We start from the raw sequence: 18,976 nt of genomic DNA, 5'->3' as shown, positions 1-18,976 counted from the left end.
AGACTTCATATGAGAGGGAACATTTAACCTGTCTCTCAAAAGATAATTTGAAGCTTCTGGAGGAAGAAGACAGTAAAGGGCCTGCCAGGCAGAGAAATGATTGTGAACAAAGGCACAGAGGCATAAAAAAGATGGCACTTTTTATAAAAATAAAGGCTTCCAGGGATTAGATCATACACTGAGCACAGCATGGGGCATGGTAGGAGAAAAGCTCATCTTATGAGCAAATGTAGCTCTGTTAACCCAAACTGGACTAACACAGCAGAAGAAAAAAGGAAAGCTGTAGAGTAATTCCACTTAGGAACACAGATATAACAACCTGAAAGAGACACCAGTGCACAGAACTCAGTAGTGTATTAAAAAAATACAAAAGATTAATAGATCCTCTGTGGAGAAAGCCTCAGAGATGCAAAACTAGCTTACAAATTATCAACATTATAAGCATGTCTTTTCTATTTTCTTACTGATAATAGGAAGCTAGATATTTCTGTAAAGTTTCAAACATTTTGAAAACACATAAATTATATGTAATCCTATCTTCTAAGAATAATCATAGAAGTAAGTTTATATTTTCAGTGTACCACAAACATATCTATGAATCTAGTTCAATATCCTTGTCTATATTTTTATATATAAAATGTGATCAGTTTATTTTTTACTTTTATAAAAATGTGGCAGTTTTTTAAAATAAAAATCTCTATATTGAAGAATTAAAAAGATATTTCAGCAGGAAAAATTCCTATAAGTGGATTTTCTAGATCAAATAAATATTGATAGGCCATGAAAAAATTGACCTTAAAAATATAAATTCCTGACATTTTGTTAATGAAGAATACTAGCATTCTTTAAAATCTTTACTATTGGCCCACAGAAATATCTTTTCATTGACCAACTGTTTTCTTCTGTCTTGAAATTTTTACTGTGATAAATTTTCACTGGGCTAGAGAATTTCCTTGAATTTTTTTAAAAACATACTTTTGAAAAATATTATCACCTGGTACTATTGAGCCTTTGGTATCTAACGTCTCACAGGTTCTTTCAGTCCAGGAAATAATTCTATGCTCAAGCTTTTCTTTCTTCCATCTCATCTATTTTTATCTAAGCCTTTTCTTTTCTCTCTTAATTTGTATTTCATTCCTTTTTACTCTATAGTCTGATATCATTGGATTTTAGAATCAGTAATTCTGATTTGAGCTACACCCATTCCACTATTTCCTCATTCCACTGTGGAGTTTATTTTTATGATCTTGATTCTGAGAAGTCTTTCTTTCTGTTTTTTAAGTTTGTCCTTGATGTGGAGGCCTGGATCCAATCAATAAAATTGTTAATGCCATAATCATTCAATTGCCACTGAGACTGATATTTCAAGTGGACATTTCAAGTTCTCTCCTACCTAATGCATTACTAGGTCAGTGGGTGACACGAGATCTAATTGTGGAAGTCAGTCTCCCTCTTGCTTATTGCTGACTCCCGTTATATACCCAGTGAGTCTTTAATATATGATGTGTCCGTGTGTGTGTGTACTCAGTCACTTCAGTCCTGTCTGACTCTTTGTGAATCTATGGACTGTAGCCCACCAGGCTCCTCTATCCTTGGGATTCTCCAAATAAGAATACTGGAGTGGGTTGCCATCGCCCATTCCAGGGGATATTCTAGACACCAGGGGTCGAACTTTCATCTCTTATATCTCCTGCATTGGCGGGTGGATTCTTTACCACTATCATCACCTGGGAAAGCCCAGTGTATGATAAGCATGCAATTTTCAGCAGGGAAATTATTTATCTCATTTGGTTTAAATTCCAGCTCTTCACTTACTACCTGGGCAAGGGACCTCTGTTTCCTCCTTTATGAAATAAAGATAATAATAGTACCAAACTCAAAAAGTTGTGATGATTAAATACATAGAACACCTAACCTGTGCTTGGTATGTAGTAAACCTTCAAAGAGTTCTAGCTATTATAGTTATCAGATTATTATCAAGAAGGCAATAGTGCATTCCTTTGTTCCCTGTGTAGTGTAGGCCGGCTTGCAGCATTTTTGGAGACTTAGTTGCTATCAGATCTGCAGCAAATAAGGACAATTTTGTCTCCAAGGTTGCTGGACATGAATAAATGAGAAGGTTAGATAGTTTGCCTAAATTGAGATAGATGGTTACTGGGGAAGCGGTCTGAGAGAGCTTCCAGTTTTAATGTGTTAGATAGAATCAGCTTGGCAAGTTGGGCATCTCAAGAGAGCCCCGTGGTTCTTAGGCTTTTCCCAGGGCAAGGCTGAGTGCCGAAGAATGGATGCTTTTGAACTGTGGTGTTGGAGAAGGCTCTTGAGGGTCCCTTGGACAGCAAGGAGATCCAACCAATCTATCCTAAAGGAAATCAGTCCTGAATATTCGTTGGAAGGACTGATGCCGAAGCTGGAGTTCTAATACTTTGGCCACCTGATGCGAAGAACTGACTCATTTGAAAAGACCCTGATGCTGGGAAAGACTGAAGGCAGGAGGAGAAGGGGATGACAGAGGATGAGATGATTGGCTGGCATCACCGACTCAATGGACATGAGTTTGAGTAGACTCTGGAAGTTGGTGATGGGCAGGGAGGCCTGGCATGCTGCAGTCCATGGGGTCGCAAAGAGTCAGACATGACTGAGTGACTGAACTGAACTGAACTGAACTGAGGGCAAGGCAGGATGGTGGGGCTAGGTCTTCTGCCAGCCATTTGATTTGGATCAGTTCAGTTCAGGAGGCTGGTCCTTCTTGAGCAAGATTGGCTGATGAAGAGTCACGGGTCCTAACAAAGGGCTCGAATAATAATAACCTAGGTATAATGATCTTACTGAGTGCGCCTGATGACAAAGGAGTCTGTTTTCCTCCTCTGGTGTATCCAGCAGTGGATGAGAGACAGGCAAGGGAGTCCTTGATGCAATAGGGTCTCTGTGGTCTGTCTGGATCACTCATACTCAATTATAACACCAAACTTGTGGTAATTAACTAAACTCCTGCACTGGGCTTTAATTGTGACATTAATTTTTTCCTTTATGTGAATCAAGTAACCAAAATAGAAAACTACAGGAGAAGCATGCTTAGTCCATCACTTTTGGTTGGAAGTGTTTTAAAAGGGGAAATTATGTGAGCAGAATTGTGGGTTTTAGAAAAATGACTCTGGCAGTTGTGTGGAAATCAGTCTGGCTTGCGTTCTCCCTCCTTCACCAGCCACAGTCCAATTTCTACATAGCCACCAGGCTTTTTTGTCTGAAACCACAAATCTGCTCAAATAGCTTCTCTTTTAAAATGCTTCTGATGGAAAAAAGACAAAAGCACTGGCCATAGAATTAATCCTGAAACAACTTGATGAAATTCTAACCTATGATAGTGATGATTGGAATGGAGAGAAATCAACCAAATTGAGAAGCACTTGGCCTGTAGAAATAACAGGACTTGAAGTGGATTTCATTTTAAAGAGGATGAATCATTCGTTTACTTAATTAAAATTACTAAACACTTACTATTTAGAAGCTGGTTTTAAGAAGAGGTCAAAATCAGATTCGTTGCCTTGAATGAACTCATGATATAATGAAATAGACATGCAATCAAATAACTATAATCCTAAATTATGAGTTCAGTTTGAGGATGTGTGCAAATTATTATGGGAGCATTGCACTAGGCATAATGAACTCTCCTTAATGGATCCCAGGAAAGAGTAAAGAAAATCATTTTGGGAAGAATCTTCAGGAGTAAGTGAAGTAAGCAAGAAGAAAAACAGTGTTCCATGCAGTAGGGAAAGAATGCGCCCATGAAAGAAAGGGCATAAAGTGTTCAGCAGTAGTTATATGGCTGGAGTGCACGGGAGCACTTTGGGAATGTGGGAGGATCAGGTTGTAAAAGCAACAAAGGACATATTATGAAAGGTATTTAACTTGGACCTTATAGGCAAAAGAGAGCAATTGAAAGAGTTTTAACATGAAACTGGCATGATCTGATAGCAGAGTACAGGGTGGATTTGAAAAGGCTGAGAGTGGATTCATAGAAATCTACTAGGAGATTCCTACAAAAATTTGGATAAATAATACCAGCACCTGAAATAAATAAAAGAAGTAGACACCCCATTAAATAATTGTAGTGCAATTTGCAAAATTCTTCAAAGAATATAGACACATTCCACACATACATTTTGGATTTAGAGGAGCATAAATAAATTTAAAATTCCTGGGTCAACAGGAATATTGCCCCACCAAAATGCTATGCCAGAATATTCACGAGCTTATAAAACCAAATGCAGTGGATAAAGTTCCTCAACCTGCAGAATAACTGGACTTCAGTGAAATTCAAAATGTTCCCCAGTTATTACTGGAAGTGCCTGAAGAGACATGTCTCTTATGTTCACAAACCAGCCTGGCAGCCTTGCTCACTACATGGTGCTTATTCTTTTGTTCTGGCTCTAGCATGTTTTAATATAGGGTCCTGTGATGCCACCACTTCTGCCTCAGCTGATGTGACCCTCATGAGAAGGCCAGTGGTCATGCCAATGATGTTGCCCTTCAGTTCAGTTCAGTCGCTCAGTCATGTTTGACTCTGTGTGACCCCTTGGACCGCAGCACGCCAGGCCTCCCTGTCCATCACCAACTCCCGGAGTTTACTCAGACTCATGTCCATTGAGTTAGTGATGCCATCCAGCCATCTCATCGTCTGTCATCCCCTTCTCCTCCTACCTTCAATCTATCCCAGCTTCAAGGTCTTTTCAAATGAGTCAGTTCTTCACATCAGGTGGCCAAAATATTGGAGTTTCAGCTTCAACATGTGTCCTTCCAGTGAATGTTCAGGACTGATTTCCTTTAGGATGGACTGGTTGGATCTCCTTGCTGTCCAAGGGACTCTCAAGAGTCTTCTCCAACACCACAGTTCAGAAACATCAATTCTCAGTGCTCAGCTTTCTTTATAGTCTAACTCTCACATACATATGTGACTACTAGAAAAACCATAGCCTTGACTAGATGGACCTTTGCTGGCAAAGTCATGTCTCTGCTTTTTGATATGCTGTCTAATATTATGTTACCCCTAGACATTCTACAAACCACCAGTCTTGAGTGCCAGAGATGGGAGATGGGATGTGCTCTTTGTTACGGAACCAAGAACAGCCTCTTCTAACTCTGTCCACAATCTGTCACTTGGCCCAGGAGCAGTTCTGTTGGTATTAAAAATTTAACAAATTTCCTCAAACAATTCCATTGCTTCTGACTCTCTTTTCTTACTTGCAGTCTCACCAAGTTTCTCCTAAAAATCTCTGTCCACCTATATCCCTCTAGCCATATAGGCTCAACCGTTGGCTTTTAAGATTATGATGTGAGACATCAGATTTTCTTTCTGCCGTTTCTCCTCAGTCCCAAAGAGTCTTCAGAAAAGTAAACTAGTTTGTCTGTGATGCCATTCTCTCTTTCCAAAACTTGATTTTTTAGTTATTTAAAGCTTAGAAGCTCTATATTGGTCATTATTCCAAGAATTATCAGTAAGGTTCTCAACCACCTACAATAACAGAAATTCAATATAACATCTGTTAATGATAGGAGTTATTTCCGGTTCAGTAAGAAGCCTGGAGATTGCTGGTCCAGCGCAGGTAGAGTGACTCGATGGTCTTGGACCCAGCGTTTCTCCATCAATGTGTAGACATTTGTTCTTGTGCTTATCTCATGAATACAGAAGGGCTGCTGTTCTCACAGTCATTACTTTTGGGTCGCAGACAGGAAAAGAGAAGAAAGACAAAAAAAGTTTTTTCTTTGAGTAGTACTGTCATTTTATTCTGGAAGGGAAGTTTTCCTAGAAGACCTTCTCATATGCCTGACAGTAATTGAGTCACTTGGCTTCTTATGTAAAGATGGCCAAGAAAATTGAGTGCTTATCTTTCCAGACACCAAAAGTAAAATAGGGGAGAAAAATGGTTGGAAATGAATGCTGAATTATCTATTGAACCTAAAATACTAGGAAAATCAATTTTGGTTGGGGAGGGATTTATTATGTAATGAGACTGGGTTTGGCAGTTAAAAATACATGATAGCCAGTTACATTCAAATTTCAGGTAAGCAATGAATTGTTTTTAATTATTATATAAGCATATCCATGTGATATTCTGGACATATTTATACCAAAAAATTATTGTTTATATGAACTTGAAATTTAACCGAGTCTTCGGTGTTATCTGACAACTTTAAATGAAGTTTTTTCCTATAGTCTTTTACTATATTGCCTGATAAATTAGCTAAAATGTACGGGCTCTAAGTTATAAAAGAAATACTAAAATTTATCCATAGTTTCAGTTTTGTTGCAGGGATGCTGCAATGACATCAAAAACCCCCGCTGGGCCTCTCCGTCAGATAGCCTGACATAATACAATAAATACTCTGGTCTTTGCCGATGTGCCTGGAAGGTCCATCTTTTCTTCTCAGTTCAGAGCCTCATCAACACCCCATGAAACATACACACACACCCCCCTCTCTATCCTCACCACTAAGCCTAAGGGTTGCGCATGCGTGTTAAGTCACTTCAGTCGGGTCCAACTCTTTGTAACCCCACAGACTGTAGCCCACCAGGCTCTCCTAACCATGGGATTCTCCAGGCAAGAATACTGCAGTGGATTGCCATTTCCTCCTTCAGGGGATCTTCCCAATCCAGGGATCAAACCCACATCTTTTCCATCTCCTGTATTGGCAGATATGTTCTTTAATACTAGTGCCACCTGGGAAGCTCTGAGGCTGGTAGGAGATAGCAATAAAACTTGAATTTGTTTACCTGGTAGAAATTAGGTATGTATGTGTTCTTAGTTTGAGAGTATCCTTGTACTAGAAAATTAGTCTTTGAACTAAGAAAAATCCACAAATATAATTTTTTTTAATGCTTCTTATTCCATTTTGAATAGTGAAAAATTCACTCAAGTAGTTTCCCCAACAAAGGAATCATATACAACAAATGCAAATGCAAGTCTCCCGCTGTTACAAAACAGAATGTTTCCAAAGCTTTGAGATTACAGTTTTCCACTCTCCCTAAAAAACTATGTGACACTCTTCTTCAGCAGCCTCTATCTAGAAGCAGTTTCTCCATCCAGGACCTCGCATGGATTATCCAGTCCAGAGATGACGGCTGAGCTGCCCATCTCCACTTTTCTTCTGCTATTAGACATATGTACTCTGGTCATGTAGCTCCCCAGGAGGAGAAAAACGTCAGTCATTGTATGACAGGAAATCAGTGAGGATCTGAATCAGAGAAAGAGGGCAGACTGGTGCCTGGGAGAGGTGGCCGTGAAAAGAATCTAAAGGAGCAATCATTTCAAGAGTTGAGGATAACTGTTGAGAGTTATGGGCTTTCCTGGTGGCTCAACTGATAAAGAATCTGCCGGCAGTGTGGGAAACCCGAGTTCAGTCCCTGGGTTGGGAGGATCCCCTGGAGGAAGGCTTGGCAACCCACTCCAGTATTCTTGCCTAGAGAATCCCCATGGACAGAGGAGCCTGGTGGGCTGCAGTCCATGGGGTCACAAAGAGTCAGCCACAACTGAGCAACTAAGTACAGCACACACAGCGTTGAGAGTTAGAGTTAGAAAACCCCTTAGCTCATCACACCTAGGAGGTCAGAGTGTCTTGCCTCAATGAACCATCTGCATACAGCCTCGGAGCAGGTATTAAATTGTTTAACACCATCATCAGAAGCTCTCTCTCTTTTATGGTTATCCACAATTATTTTAAAAATATTACCTATGTGAGATATTGAATTTACATTATTCAACATGCATCCCTGAATCTTTTATTTGTAATGGTCTTGAGTATGGCAGTCCTTAAATGTGTGAGGATACCAAGAACTTGTTAGGTAAAGCTGCTAGAGTAATTATATATATTATCTCATTCTAATCATGATCTCTCTCCAACTCTACTACATTGCCACCATGGAATCACCACAACAGTTGGTGGGGATGATACCAAGCTAAGCTGAGCCATCCATATTTGACAGCAATACCATGCCTTAGAGAAACAGAGGAGTAGTCAAAAATAGGGGCTCCACCAGGGAACTGAGGTTCTCCAGTTCCTTCTCTGAGAGGCAATTAGAGACAAACCTGGCACTTTTGGGCTGAGGAGCTCTCTCTGGTTCTTGTACTCTTCATAGATAAAGTTGGAGGCCCTGAGAGATACTAAATGTTTTCAATATTTGCTAAATAGGGATCTGAGTAGATTTTAACTTGAAAAAAGGACGGGCTTTTTATATACCTAAAGGATGGTATAGTCATGCCAGTTACACATTTGTGTCTAAACTGTGAGTGTCTTAAAGACAGAGCTATATCTTCATCTGTAGGACGTCCCTGCACATCCAGACACAATATGTTTGTGTAATATATCCTCCTTGAATAAATAAGCAGTTTCTGACTAATTCCTTTCAGTCATATCCAACTCTTAGTCACATGGACTGTAGCCCACCAGGCACCTCTGTCCAGGGAATTTTCCAGGCAAGAATACTGGAGTGGGTTGTCATTTCCTTCTCTAGGGGATCTTCTTGACCAAGGGATTGAACCTGAATCTCTCATATCTCCTGCATTGGTAGGCAGATACCTTTCCACTGAGCCATCTGGGAAGCCTTTTATATACCTAAGGGATGATATAATCATGCCAGTTATATATCTGTGTCTAAACTGTGAGTGTCTTAAAGACAGGACTATGTCTTCATCTGTAGGATGTCCCTACACATCCAGACACAATATGTTTGTGTAATATATCCTCCTTGAATAAATAAGCAGTTTCTGAATAATTCCTTTCAATCCTCTCAGAAGTGAAAGAAATGTCATCTTTTAGTATGGAGAAGTTCCCTTGATAAGATTGGCAACTGTTTTTACTACTCACATCTGAGGAATGCAGAAGGTCCTTAGTCACAGAAGCAAAACTATATTTATAAGACTTGCAGGAAAAATTCCGAATGTCCCACAAATAATTTTAATACCATAATTTTTACCACCTGGAAGTTAGCCAATGAAACTTCAGTAAGCAAAGAATTTTTAAAAACAATCTTAAAAAATTATTATATATAACATTTAACATTTCTCAACTTCTAAACCAAGATTCTAGATTTATTTATTTAATCTTCTCAATGCATTCCATTTCTCACAGTTATATAAATATAATAAAGTGAAAGTTGCTTTGTCGTGTCTGACTCTTTGTGACCCCATGGATTGTACAGTCCATAGAATTCTCCAGGCCAGAATACTGGAGTGGGTAGCCTTTCACTTCTCCAGGGGATATTCCCAATCCTGGGATCAAACCCAGGTCTCCCGCATTGCAGGTCCATTCTTTACCAGCTGAGCCAGAAGGGAAGCCCAAGAATACTAGAGTGGATAGCCTATTTCCTTCTCCAGTGGATCTTTCCGACCCAGAAATTGAACCAGGGTCTCCTGCATTGCAGGCAGATTCTTTACAAATTGAGCTAGTAGGGAAGCCCATATAAATATAACAGGCTTCTCAAAAATAACATATTTTACTTACAAGACTATAAATTTTCTAAAAACGTTGCAATGGCCAGTCCTGTACATGTATGTTTGTGCACAGAGGTGAATATTTTTTTTTGTTGGCTAAATTTATAAAAACCAAATTGTAAAATGAAAATATATCCTCATTTAAAATTTTTGATCTATTATACTTTAAAGTGTAGGAGATGGTTTATTTCCCCAGGTAGCATGCGTGCTAAGTCACTTCAGTTGTGTCTGACTCTTTCAGACCCTATGGACTGTAGCCCGCCAGGCTCTTCTGTCCATGGGATTCTCCAGACAAGAATACTGAAGTGGGTTGCCATGCCCGCCTCCAGGGAATCTTCCCAACCCAGGAATTGAAGACAAGTCTCTTATGTTTCCTGCATTGGCAAGTGGGTTCTTTACCACTAGTGCTACCTGGGAAGCAACAACTAATAAAGACTGGCTACCCTTGGTAGTGCTGTGCTCAGTCACTGAGTTGTGTCTGACTCTTTGCAAGCCCATGAATTGTAACCCACCAGACTCCTCTGTCCATGGAATTTTTCAATCAAGAATACTAGAGTGGGTTGCCATTTCCTCCTCCAGGAATCTTCCTGACCCAGGGATGGAACCCAGGTCTCCTGCATTGTAGGCAGATGCTTCATAGCCATCTCTCAAATCCCCATTTTTACCTCAAATATGAATTTGATGCTTCTTGAGGCACTCTAACAGCACTGTAGCAAGGGGCTGGGAACAGTTATCACATTACAGCAGAAAAGCTTGATGATCTATCTCCTTCACAAACTGCGACTGACTCAAGGTTATATACCAAGTTTGTCTTTCCAGTACTTTATATAGGGCCAAGATGGACAGGGAGGCCTGGCGTGCTGCGGTTCATGGAGTCACAAAGAGTTGGACACAACTGAGTGACTGAACTGAACTGAACTGACGATTATAACTGAAGTTTCAGTAAATATTTGTTCCCTCATTGAAAAAACAGATTAAGGAAAATTCTCCAGGCAAGAATACTGGAGTTGGCTGCTGTGCCTCCTCCCAGGGGATCTTCCTGACTCAAGAATCGAATGCACATCTCCTGAAGCTCCTGTATTGCAGGCAGATTCTTTACTGCTGAGCCATTTGGGAAGCCCTTAGTTTCTCATATCCTCACAGGAACTATGTATAATTTCTGCTAGCTTGATGGGTTAGAATATCTCAATATTTTGTTTTAATTTATCAGATTGCTAGTAACATGAATATCTTTTCTTTATAACTCCTTTGTATTTTCTGAGAACTATCTTTTCTAATTTTTTGCCAATTTTTCCATTGGGTTTTTGTCACTTGAGTCCATTTCCAGAAGCTCTCTATGTTTTATGGTTAATCACAATTATTTTTTAAAATTATTTGTGTGGGGTGCCCGTTTCCCCCCAGCCACCCCCTGCCTCTCACCTTCTTCAGTCACTGGGTCCCAGGGAAGGACCCAGCTCTGGGCACAGGTTGATCCCAGCCACTAGGCCTGCTCTGCAGGCCACTTGCCATGCTTTTACTTCCCTCTCTTACATAGCTATGGCAGTTCAAGGCAAAAACCACATTGCCAGTGAGACGGGGCCAGGGAAGGAAGGGTGGCCCAGGGACCCTGGGTTGCCTGAATTGTAGAAACTGGTCTTCAGGAGGCAGGAGTCTCCTGCCTGCCCCTCCCCACCCACCACTAGGGTGGGGGAAGTGGGGCAGGCGTTAGCAGGTGGGACAGACACAAGGCTATTATCTCCAGAGCAGAGGAGCAGGTGGGACAGGCACAGAGGCTATTATCTCCAGAGTGAAGGCTGTGCAAGAAGGCAATGGCCCTGGCAGAGGGAGAGGTGGCAGGGATCAGAGAGGAGTTGGGGCTGCTAGTGGAGGACATCATGGAGGTGGTGGAGGTGATGTGTAGGAGGAGCAGAAGGAGAAGCCCAGGGGCTGGAAGAGCCAGGGCAAGGACCCATGACAGTTCCATCTCAGTACTGGAGACACTGGAAGCCCTGAAGTTAGAGCTGGGCACTGTCATTGCCCGAGCTAGCAGGACCTACACACGGCTCAAGTGCAAGATCTGTCAGAGAGGGAAAACTCACTTGGATCATAGAAAGACCATCATCCATGGCATCCCTGACTTTTGGGTCAAGCTATTATGAACCACCCACATATGTTGGCCATGATTGGTGACTGAGATAAAGACATGCTTAATTACATGATCAATTTGGAGGTGCAGCAACTGGACCAGCGCAGATACTGCTGCAAGTTGATGTTTTTCTTTAAGACCAACCCCTACTTCTGGAAGGAAGTGAGTGTTAAGGAGTATCACCTTAGCATCATTGGATATATGGCGTCTCACTTGACTCTAGCCCAGTGGTTCTGGGATTATGAACAGGGGAGATGCCAGCTCTAGCCGGGACACCACCAGCCCTAATTTCCTCAACTGGATGTCTGATCACAACTGCCCAAGGTCTAACAGGATTGTTGAGGTCATCAGAGAGAACTTACAGCCCAATCCTCTGCCCAGCTATGTGGCGGAGGAAGGCCCCACTGGAAGAGACCCAGGATGGAGCATCAGAATTTGGCCAAATAGAACAAGAGCCAGGAGGCATTTATAAATAGAGGAGACAGGTGGATGTACCTAAGGGTTCTCTTGCCCAGGGGAGTAATGAGAGGGCCTCACATACCTGGAATGACACCTAGAGAGAGAGAGAGACATAAACAAGAAAACAAGTTTAAAAAATTACTTATGTGGGATATTGAAATGATCATGAAATTAAATCTTATAAACCTTGGTCCTGAGTTTGGCACTTCTTCAATATGGTGAGGATTCCAAGAACTTGTTAGGTAAAACTGCTATTATCATTATCACTGTCTTACTCCATCTTTGATGCACCATTTATTAAAAGAAAGTGGAAAAGTAGGTAAAAGAACACTGAATGGAAATATAATTGCAGGCCCTTGGGTATATGGGCAAGATGACCATCCATTGCTGATTCATATTAAAACAGTCCTGTTTAATAAAAGCTATCATTAAATTTAATTATCTGATGCACTTTATGAAAATCAAATATATGAAAATCTTTCTCTCAGTCCAACTCTTGCTACCCCATGAACTGTAGCCTGCCAGGCACCTCTGTCCATGGAATTTCCCAGGCAAGAATACTAGAGTGGGTTGCCATTCCTTTCTTTAGGGGATCTTCCCAACCTCGGGATGAAACCCTTTTCTCCTTCATTGTAGGCAGATTCTTTACCATCTGAGCCACCTTGGAGGACCAGCTTTATTATAAAACATAAATTAAGAGAAATTATTCATACTGTAATACCAAGTATACTAATGACTATGATTATGTAACTGTAAGATTTAATTTGCTCAAGTGTCTGTTTATAAGGGGTAAACTTATTGCATAAGGTAATATGGAACTAAGATTAAACATTGTTTCTCTTTTACTTTGAGGCATATTTTTAATATCAAAAAATGGATAAGGATATTATATATTTTATTATCCTTTCAATAATACTATTGAACTCCTGGTTAAAATGTGTGTGAATTCCTGGACTTGAGAAAAAAAGTCTATTCGGTTTTTTCCCCTAAAATATCTATGCAGACACACTGTTGAGTTTTTAGGTACTTGTTATTATTTCTTGTTCTTATTATTAATATAATCCTGCCTAGCATGATCCTGAAACTCAGAGTCTATAATGATGATATGATCTTCTGAATGATGTTAATACTCTATGTCAGTATTTTTGTGCCTGTTCATCGCCACAAACAGTCAAAACCATAATCTCATGATTTAAAGAAAATATTCTAGTTTGAAAAAAAAAAAATGCTGTCTGTTACTCTTGGGGATGGTTTTGAGATGATGTGTTTAATCATGGCCCATGTGGGTGAGTCTAACATCAACTGCCACAGACACATTTGGACTTGTCCTAGAATACTACCCATGTCACCCAGACAGCCAAGCCACCTGATGTTTTCATTCTTATAGGGAATCAAAGGGAATATAGATAGGGAAAACATTAAGATTGCAAAAGTAATTTAAATTTTAAAAATCAGGATAATAATAGTAACAAACTATTGGCCTTATAAAGTAGGTATTATTAAGTAGATAAAAATTTTAAGATAAAGAAGACTCCAAAGAAATAATTTGCTACAGGCCATTGGACTCATGAAAGACAGAGACCCACATGTCTGAGCCAGGATTCAAATCTCTGCTTTCACTGCCTCTTATGAATTCTAATCCTAAAGAGGGTTTGATGCAATAAAAATTCATCTCAATCCTAATCTTCACTCAAAATAAACATATTGCAACTTTTAGCATAAGGAACTATTAAAATGATCTGCATGTCAAACTTTAAGAGCTTCAGTTATGCTGAAATCCCAAATTTCAAAGCAGGTTAGGGGAATTTTTTAAATTTTATTTATTTATATGTTTTACATTTTAATAGCAGTATGAAGGAACCAGAAAAGATTTGAAAATGAAATGGTTTGAGTAGTGAGTCAGCACCTCTGAACTGTAACCTCTTCACCGGGAATCACGGGAAAAAAACCTATGGAGATTACGTTCTTGTGGATTTCTCTCTACATTTGCTAATTTCTGCCTTTTGTAAGTAATAATATTCTCCCTTTTATGTTAAAAGTTCTAATTAGAATTTTGTACTTTTTAATCATTATATTCAGTCATTGACTCTTTCAGTCCATTAATATTTATTGAGGAACTATTTTTAGTTCCTCAGGTACTATTCAAATACACATCAGTGAATTAACAGCTTCTCCTCATTGGGTTAATCTGGTATTATTTGTGTACTGAAAATGGAATCAAGTCACTTCACAATAAAAACAAAATAATAAAATACAGGGAACAATGGAAAAGAGAAAAATATACTTACTCCAATCTCTCTAATCCTAAAACTGTCCGTAACGAAGACCAAGGTAAACTTTTTCTCTTCTTACCAGCCCATTTTTAATACAGTCTTACAATTTTTGGAATGAGAAAGAGACATGTCAGGAAAAAAAAAAAGTCATAATGAAGGGGGATCAGAATGAGTTCTGTAAACTAGCTATCACCTACTTAGATAATCTAAATAGAATTTAAGTGACAAAAGCCAAAACTGGTGAGTAATTGCTGTTTTTCTTTTCCTTCTTTGACTACAGGACCACCAACGCCATGTTCAAACAGATGGTGAAGAAGATCCAAAATAACAGATGTACCCTGGGTGGGCCCAGCATTTAAAAGCATAGAAAGATAGGCAGAGATAAGGTATACGTAGACATCTCCCATTTTCTTTTACATTATCCACTGGGTATCATACTGCAGGCTTAGGTGAATATTCGGCCTAGACGGATGCTGAGTAAGGGGGAGGAAATTGGACTGGAAACATGATTCTGCCCCTGCTATACATCGAAAATACGAACAAAGTGAGGGAACCCAGCTGGCCACAACAATTTTTAAAGCTGACCAGAAGAAAATGGAAAATTTTTATTTGGTAAAAACAACGTTTCAACCAGTACAAAATCTTATACTCAGGGAACCAAGAAGCAGCCATTTAAAATGATGCTTTCTGTCAGTAAGTTTATTGAATAGGAAGCCTGGCAATCCTGGGTAAAAGTAGACTGTCCATCCAATTAAATTACAGAATATTAAAAAGTCCTTTAATTCACAGAAAACACTAAAATTCTGATTTCTCATGCTCATGACAAAGATCATAATCGTGATTTGAAAAGGGTAAAATATTTATCTAGTCCTTTGGCAAAGATTGAAATGAGAATGAGACTGGTCACAAGTGTAACCTTACAAATGTAATGTAAAAACCAGTTTTGAAAAAAAATAAGGCTGAATCAATATATTTATTTCTTTTGTCTCTGCAAGGATTCACAAAATGATTACAACGAAATCATTTATTTTTCAATCTTTTAATATAAGTTTGGAGTTATCTCCTTATGTACAAAATAATATTCTTTATGTGAAGTCTCCATAAGCCTCTGTATCATAAGCATCAACACTTTCTCTATCCCTGGGTCACTTTGTGGTTTTTCTCTTAGAATCTAGTTTACTTTACACATTGCTAAAGACATCCACAAACAGGAGTGCTGTATGTGCATCAAATCTTTCTAAAAGATATGGGGCAGAAACTGCACTGAGTGCAAAATGATTGTGTGACTTTGTTTGCAATAAACATTTTAAATGACCGACTTTCTCATAAATACACTAAGTAGGATGATCTATGAGATTTCTAATTTATTCTTGTTTAAAATTTAACCATGCTTTTTTAAAGCATATCAATTTTGTTAATACCATGTAATTAAAACATGTCAGTGCACAGCAAGTTTTAGTCTAAATTAATGACTATGAGAATTATTTTAATTAAATAACCAATTATAGAAAAATCGCAAGCATGAGAGCTGACATTTAAATGAATTTCATTTAAATTGCTTCTTAACATTGTCCCATCTAGGACACTAATGCAAAATGAACTATTGTATCAACTTAGATTATCACTATTTTTGTATGCACATAATGTATTCATATTCAATCACTGGAACTGAGCAGAATATTTGGTATCGATCTGAAACTTCTGTTAATAAAACCACAACAGAATGAGCTAAAGTGAAAACAAACCATCTTTCTTTTTTTCCTTCTCTTTTTATTTTTTTTTTAATAGGAGCTTCTAAATGCTGTTATCATTCTCATAGGAAAAAATGTTTATGTATTTGGGAATTATGGCTAATTAAATCAGTCAATTTGAAGTTGACTTGTAAGAGAATGTATATACATGACTTCAATGCCCTGCACATAGTGGGCTCAATAAATGCTGCTTATCAGTGGTAATATAAGTATTTCTTTATCTTGTCTTTTTTTCAGGTATGCTGGTTAGGCATATGGCTTCCTCTTGGAAACTGGATATTTCCAGACCCTACTAGATTAGGAGGTTATCTGTCCTGTGAGAATCTAGCTGGATATCTGTTTATAGTTTTGTTCCTAAATAGCTGAAGCAGTACAATATCATTTTCTTTACTTAAATTATTTCCATTTTTTATGTTATGAAATTAAGTTTTTACTGTTCATTTCATATCCTTCCAGAAAAAAAAAAAAAAAGATTTACTTAAAAAGGCTAAGCAATTTAATATAACCTTCCCCACTAAAAATGTTTAACTTCATAGTACTGTTTCTGGTAAAAGAGAAGGTCTGAACACAAGGTGTGTGTGGCTAAGATGCTTTAGTCATGTCTCTGACTGTTTGTGACCCTATGGGTTGTAGCCCATCAGGCTCCTCTGTCCATGGGATTCTCCAGGCAAAACTATTGGAGTAGGTTGCCACGTCCTTCTCTAGAGGATCTTCCTAACCCAGGGATCAAACGGTGTAACTTACACTTAACCTGAATTGGCAGGAGGGTTCTTTACCACTAGCGCCACCTGGGAAGCACCAAACACAAGGATGCTGCTGCTGCTGGTGCTAAGTTGCTTCAGTCGTGTCTGACCCTGTGCGACCCCATAGACGGCAGCCCACCAGGCTCCCCTGTCCCTGGGATTCTCCAGGCAAGAACACTGGAGTGGGTTGCCATTTCCTTCTCCAATGCATGAAAGTGAAAAGGGAAAGTGAAGTTGCTCAGTCGTGTCCGACTCTTCACGACCCCACGGACTGCAACCTACCAGGCTCCTCTGTCCGTGGGATTTTCCAGGCAAGAGTACTGGAGCGGGTTGCCATTGCCTTCTCCGAAACACAAGGCAGTTTATCCTAATTGTACTACTTTACCAAAGAAACACAAAGGTTCATCATTGCAGCGGATTATAAAGCAGTGGGGAAGGAAGGGAGTCCGTGAAGATTTCCTAAATGTTAGGGGGGAAACAACTTTAGCAGTTTGAAATACCTCTGACGATATCATCAGGTGTGTGACTCATAGTAACAGGCCCAAGGATGGTTTCCATAGGAGTTTTTGTAGCCCTTTCTCTGAAATTGTCATCAAGTCCCCTAGCTTCCATTTTCAGGGCATCAGGCAAGGAACCACAGAGAGAGCTAAAGTTTTGTCCACATAGGAACTGAAGTTAAAAATATTTTGATTCATTGATTCATTGTCAAGTTATCAATAAGGTTGTAAAGGAGGTGTTTTATCCATGTATACTTATCACTCTTTTGTTTGCAGTCATATCACACATTATGACAGAATTTGTGAATCTAAATGGACCATTAATGCCCTTTCGATTTATTTTTTCTAAGATGAATTTCATACATCCCTTTGGTGAGAAAGTCTTATTTACTTAATAGTTTGTAAGCCATAGTAAAAGGTACTTTCTCCATGTTTTGCTAGAAAAAAGAAGTAACCTGTACTTAGATTTGACTAGTTAATTGTTCTTCTTCATTGGAATGCACTAGGGCATGTGGTTTAATTATTATGTTCATTTTTGTAGACTTCACTTTTTTAATCGTCAAAGATTATTTAATATCAGAAAAAGAATGTTTTTCTACATAATTCCTCTTGCTATCACTTTAAAAATAAAGAAGACAAGAGAAGGCTACTGCATTTGTTGTTCATTGATTAACCAGTAATGTTATGTATAAATAATGTATCTGACAGTATGGCAGCTCACTTGGGACATTATGCCATTTACTACAAAATAGGATGCAACATACAACTGAGCAGTGAGAACAAATTAAACATCTTTCCTTGGTAACTTTAGCATTTTTATTAGGTGATAAACATCATAGTGAGAGGAAAGCAGATGTAGTTATTTCAGTAATATTAACCTTAATCGAAAGCTCACATGACATATAGTGTAATACTTGTGCATTATAAAATTTTGTCTAGTAACAACAGAAACCAAATTTTCTAAGGTCATTATAAGATGATATCTGTAAAAATTAATGACTATCTTGTGTGAAATTTCATCTACCGCTACTGAATTATCTTATTACTATTGATGAAAAAATTTCAACATAAATCTAGTATCATATAAGCATGAAAAATGCCTAAGTATTTTCAATGTTGTGTTACTTTTGTCTTAGCAAGTCTGTTTTATAGTGTTGTTTGACTATGTGTGAATTTCATTCCTTCAGGTTTCTGTTCTTAGAATCTTCTCTTTTAGAAGCATCTGAATAGTGAATAAAGTTAAGAGCAGTTGTGTAATTAGCAATCAACATCCATCTTCCCTCCTTTCTTGCTTTAGTCCATCATTTACTCATGTGGATACAGAGATAAAAATCTGTCCTTAAAGGAATTTGCAATTGAGTGATTGAGGACAACTGTTAAAGTCCATTTAAAATACAGGATGCATTTTACAAGAAATCCCTGCTTCCTTTCATGCAGAAGTATTTCTGTGTGCTTAGGCACATGTGTCAGGCACTGTTCGGAGATCTTTAATACAGCAGTGAACAAAACAAAGATTCTGCCTCACATCATGTTTATATTCTAATAGGAGGAAATAGTCTGTAAACAATAAATATAATAAATACATAATTTTATTGCATATTGTAAGGTGAAAATGCTTTTTAAAAACAAAAAGGATTTGTGCC

This window comes from Capricornis sumatraensis, chromosome 12, assembly GCF_032405125.1.
Source record: "Capricornis sumatraensis isolate serow.1 chromosome 12, serow.2, whole genome shotgun sequence".
NCBI classification, from domain to species: Eukaryota; Metazoa; Chordata; class Mammalia; order Artiodactyla; family Bovidae; genus Capricornis; species Capricornis sumatraensis.
Note: the sequence above shows the minus strand (reverse complement) of the source record.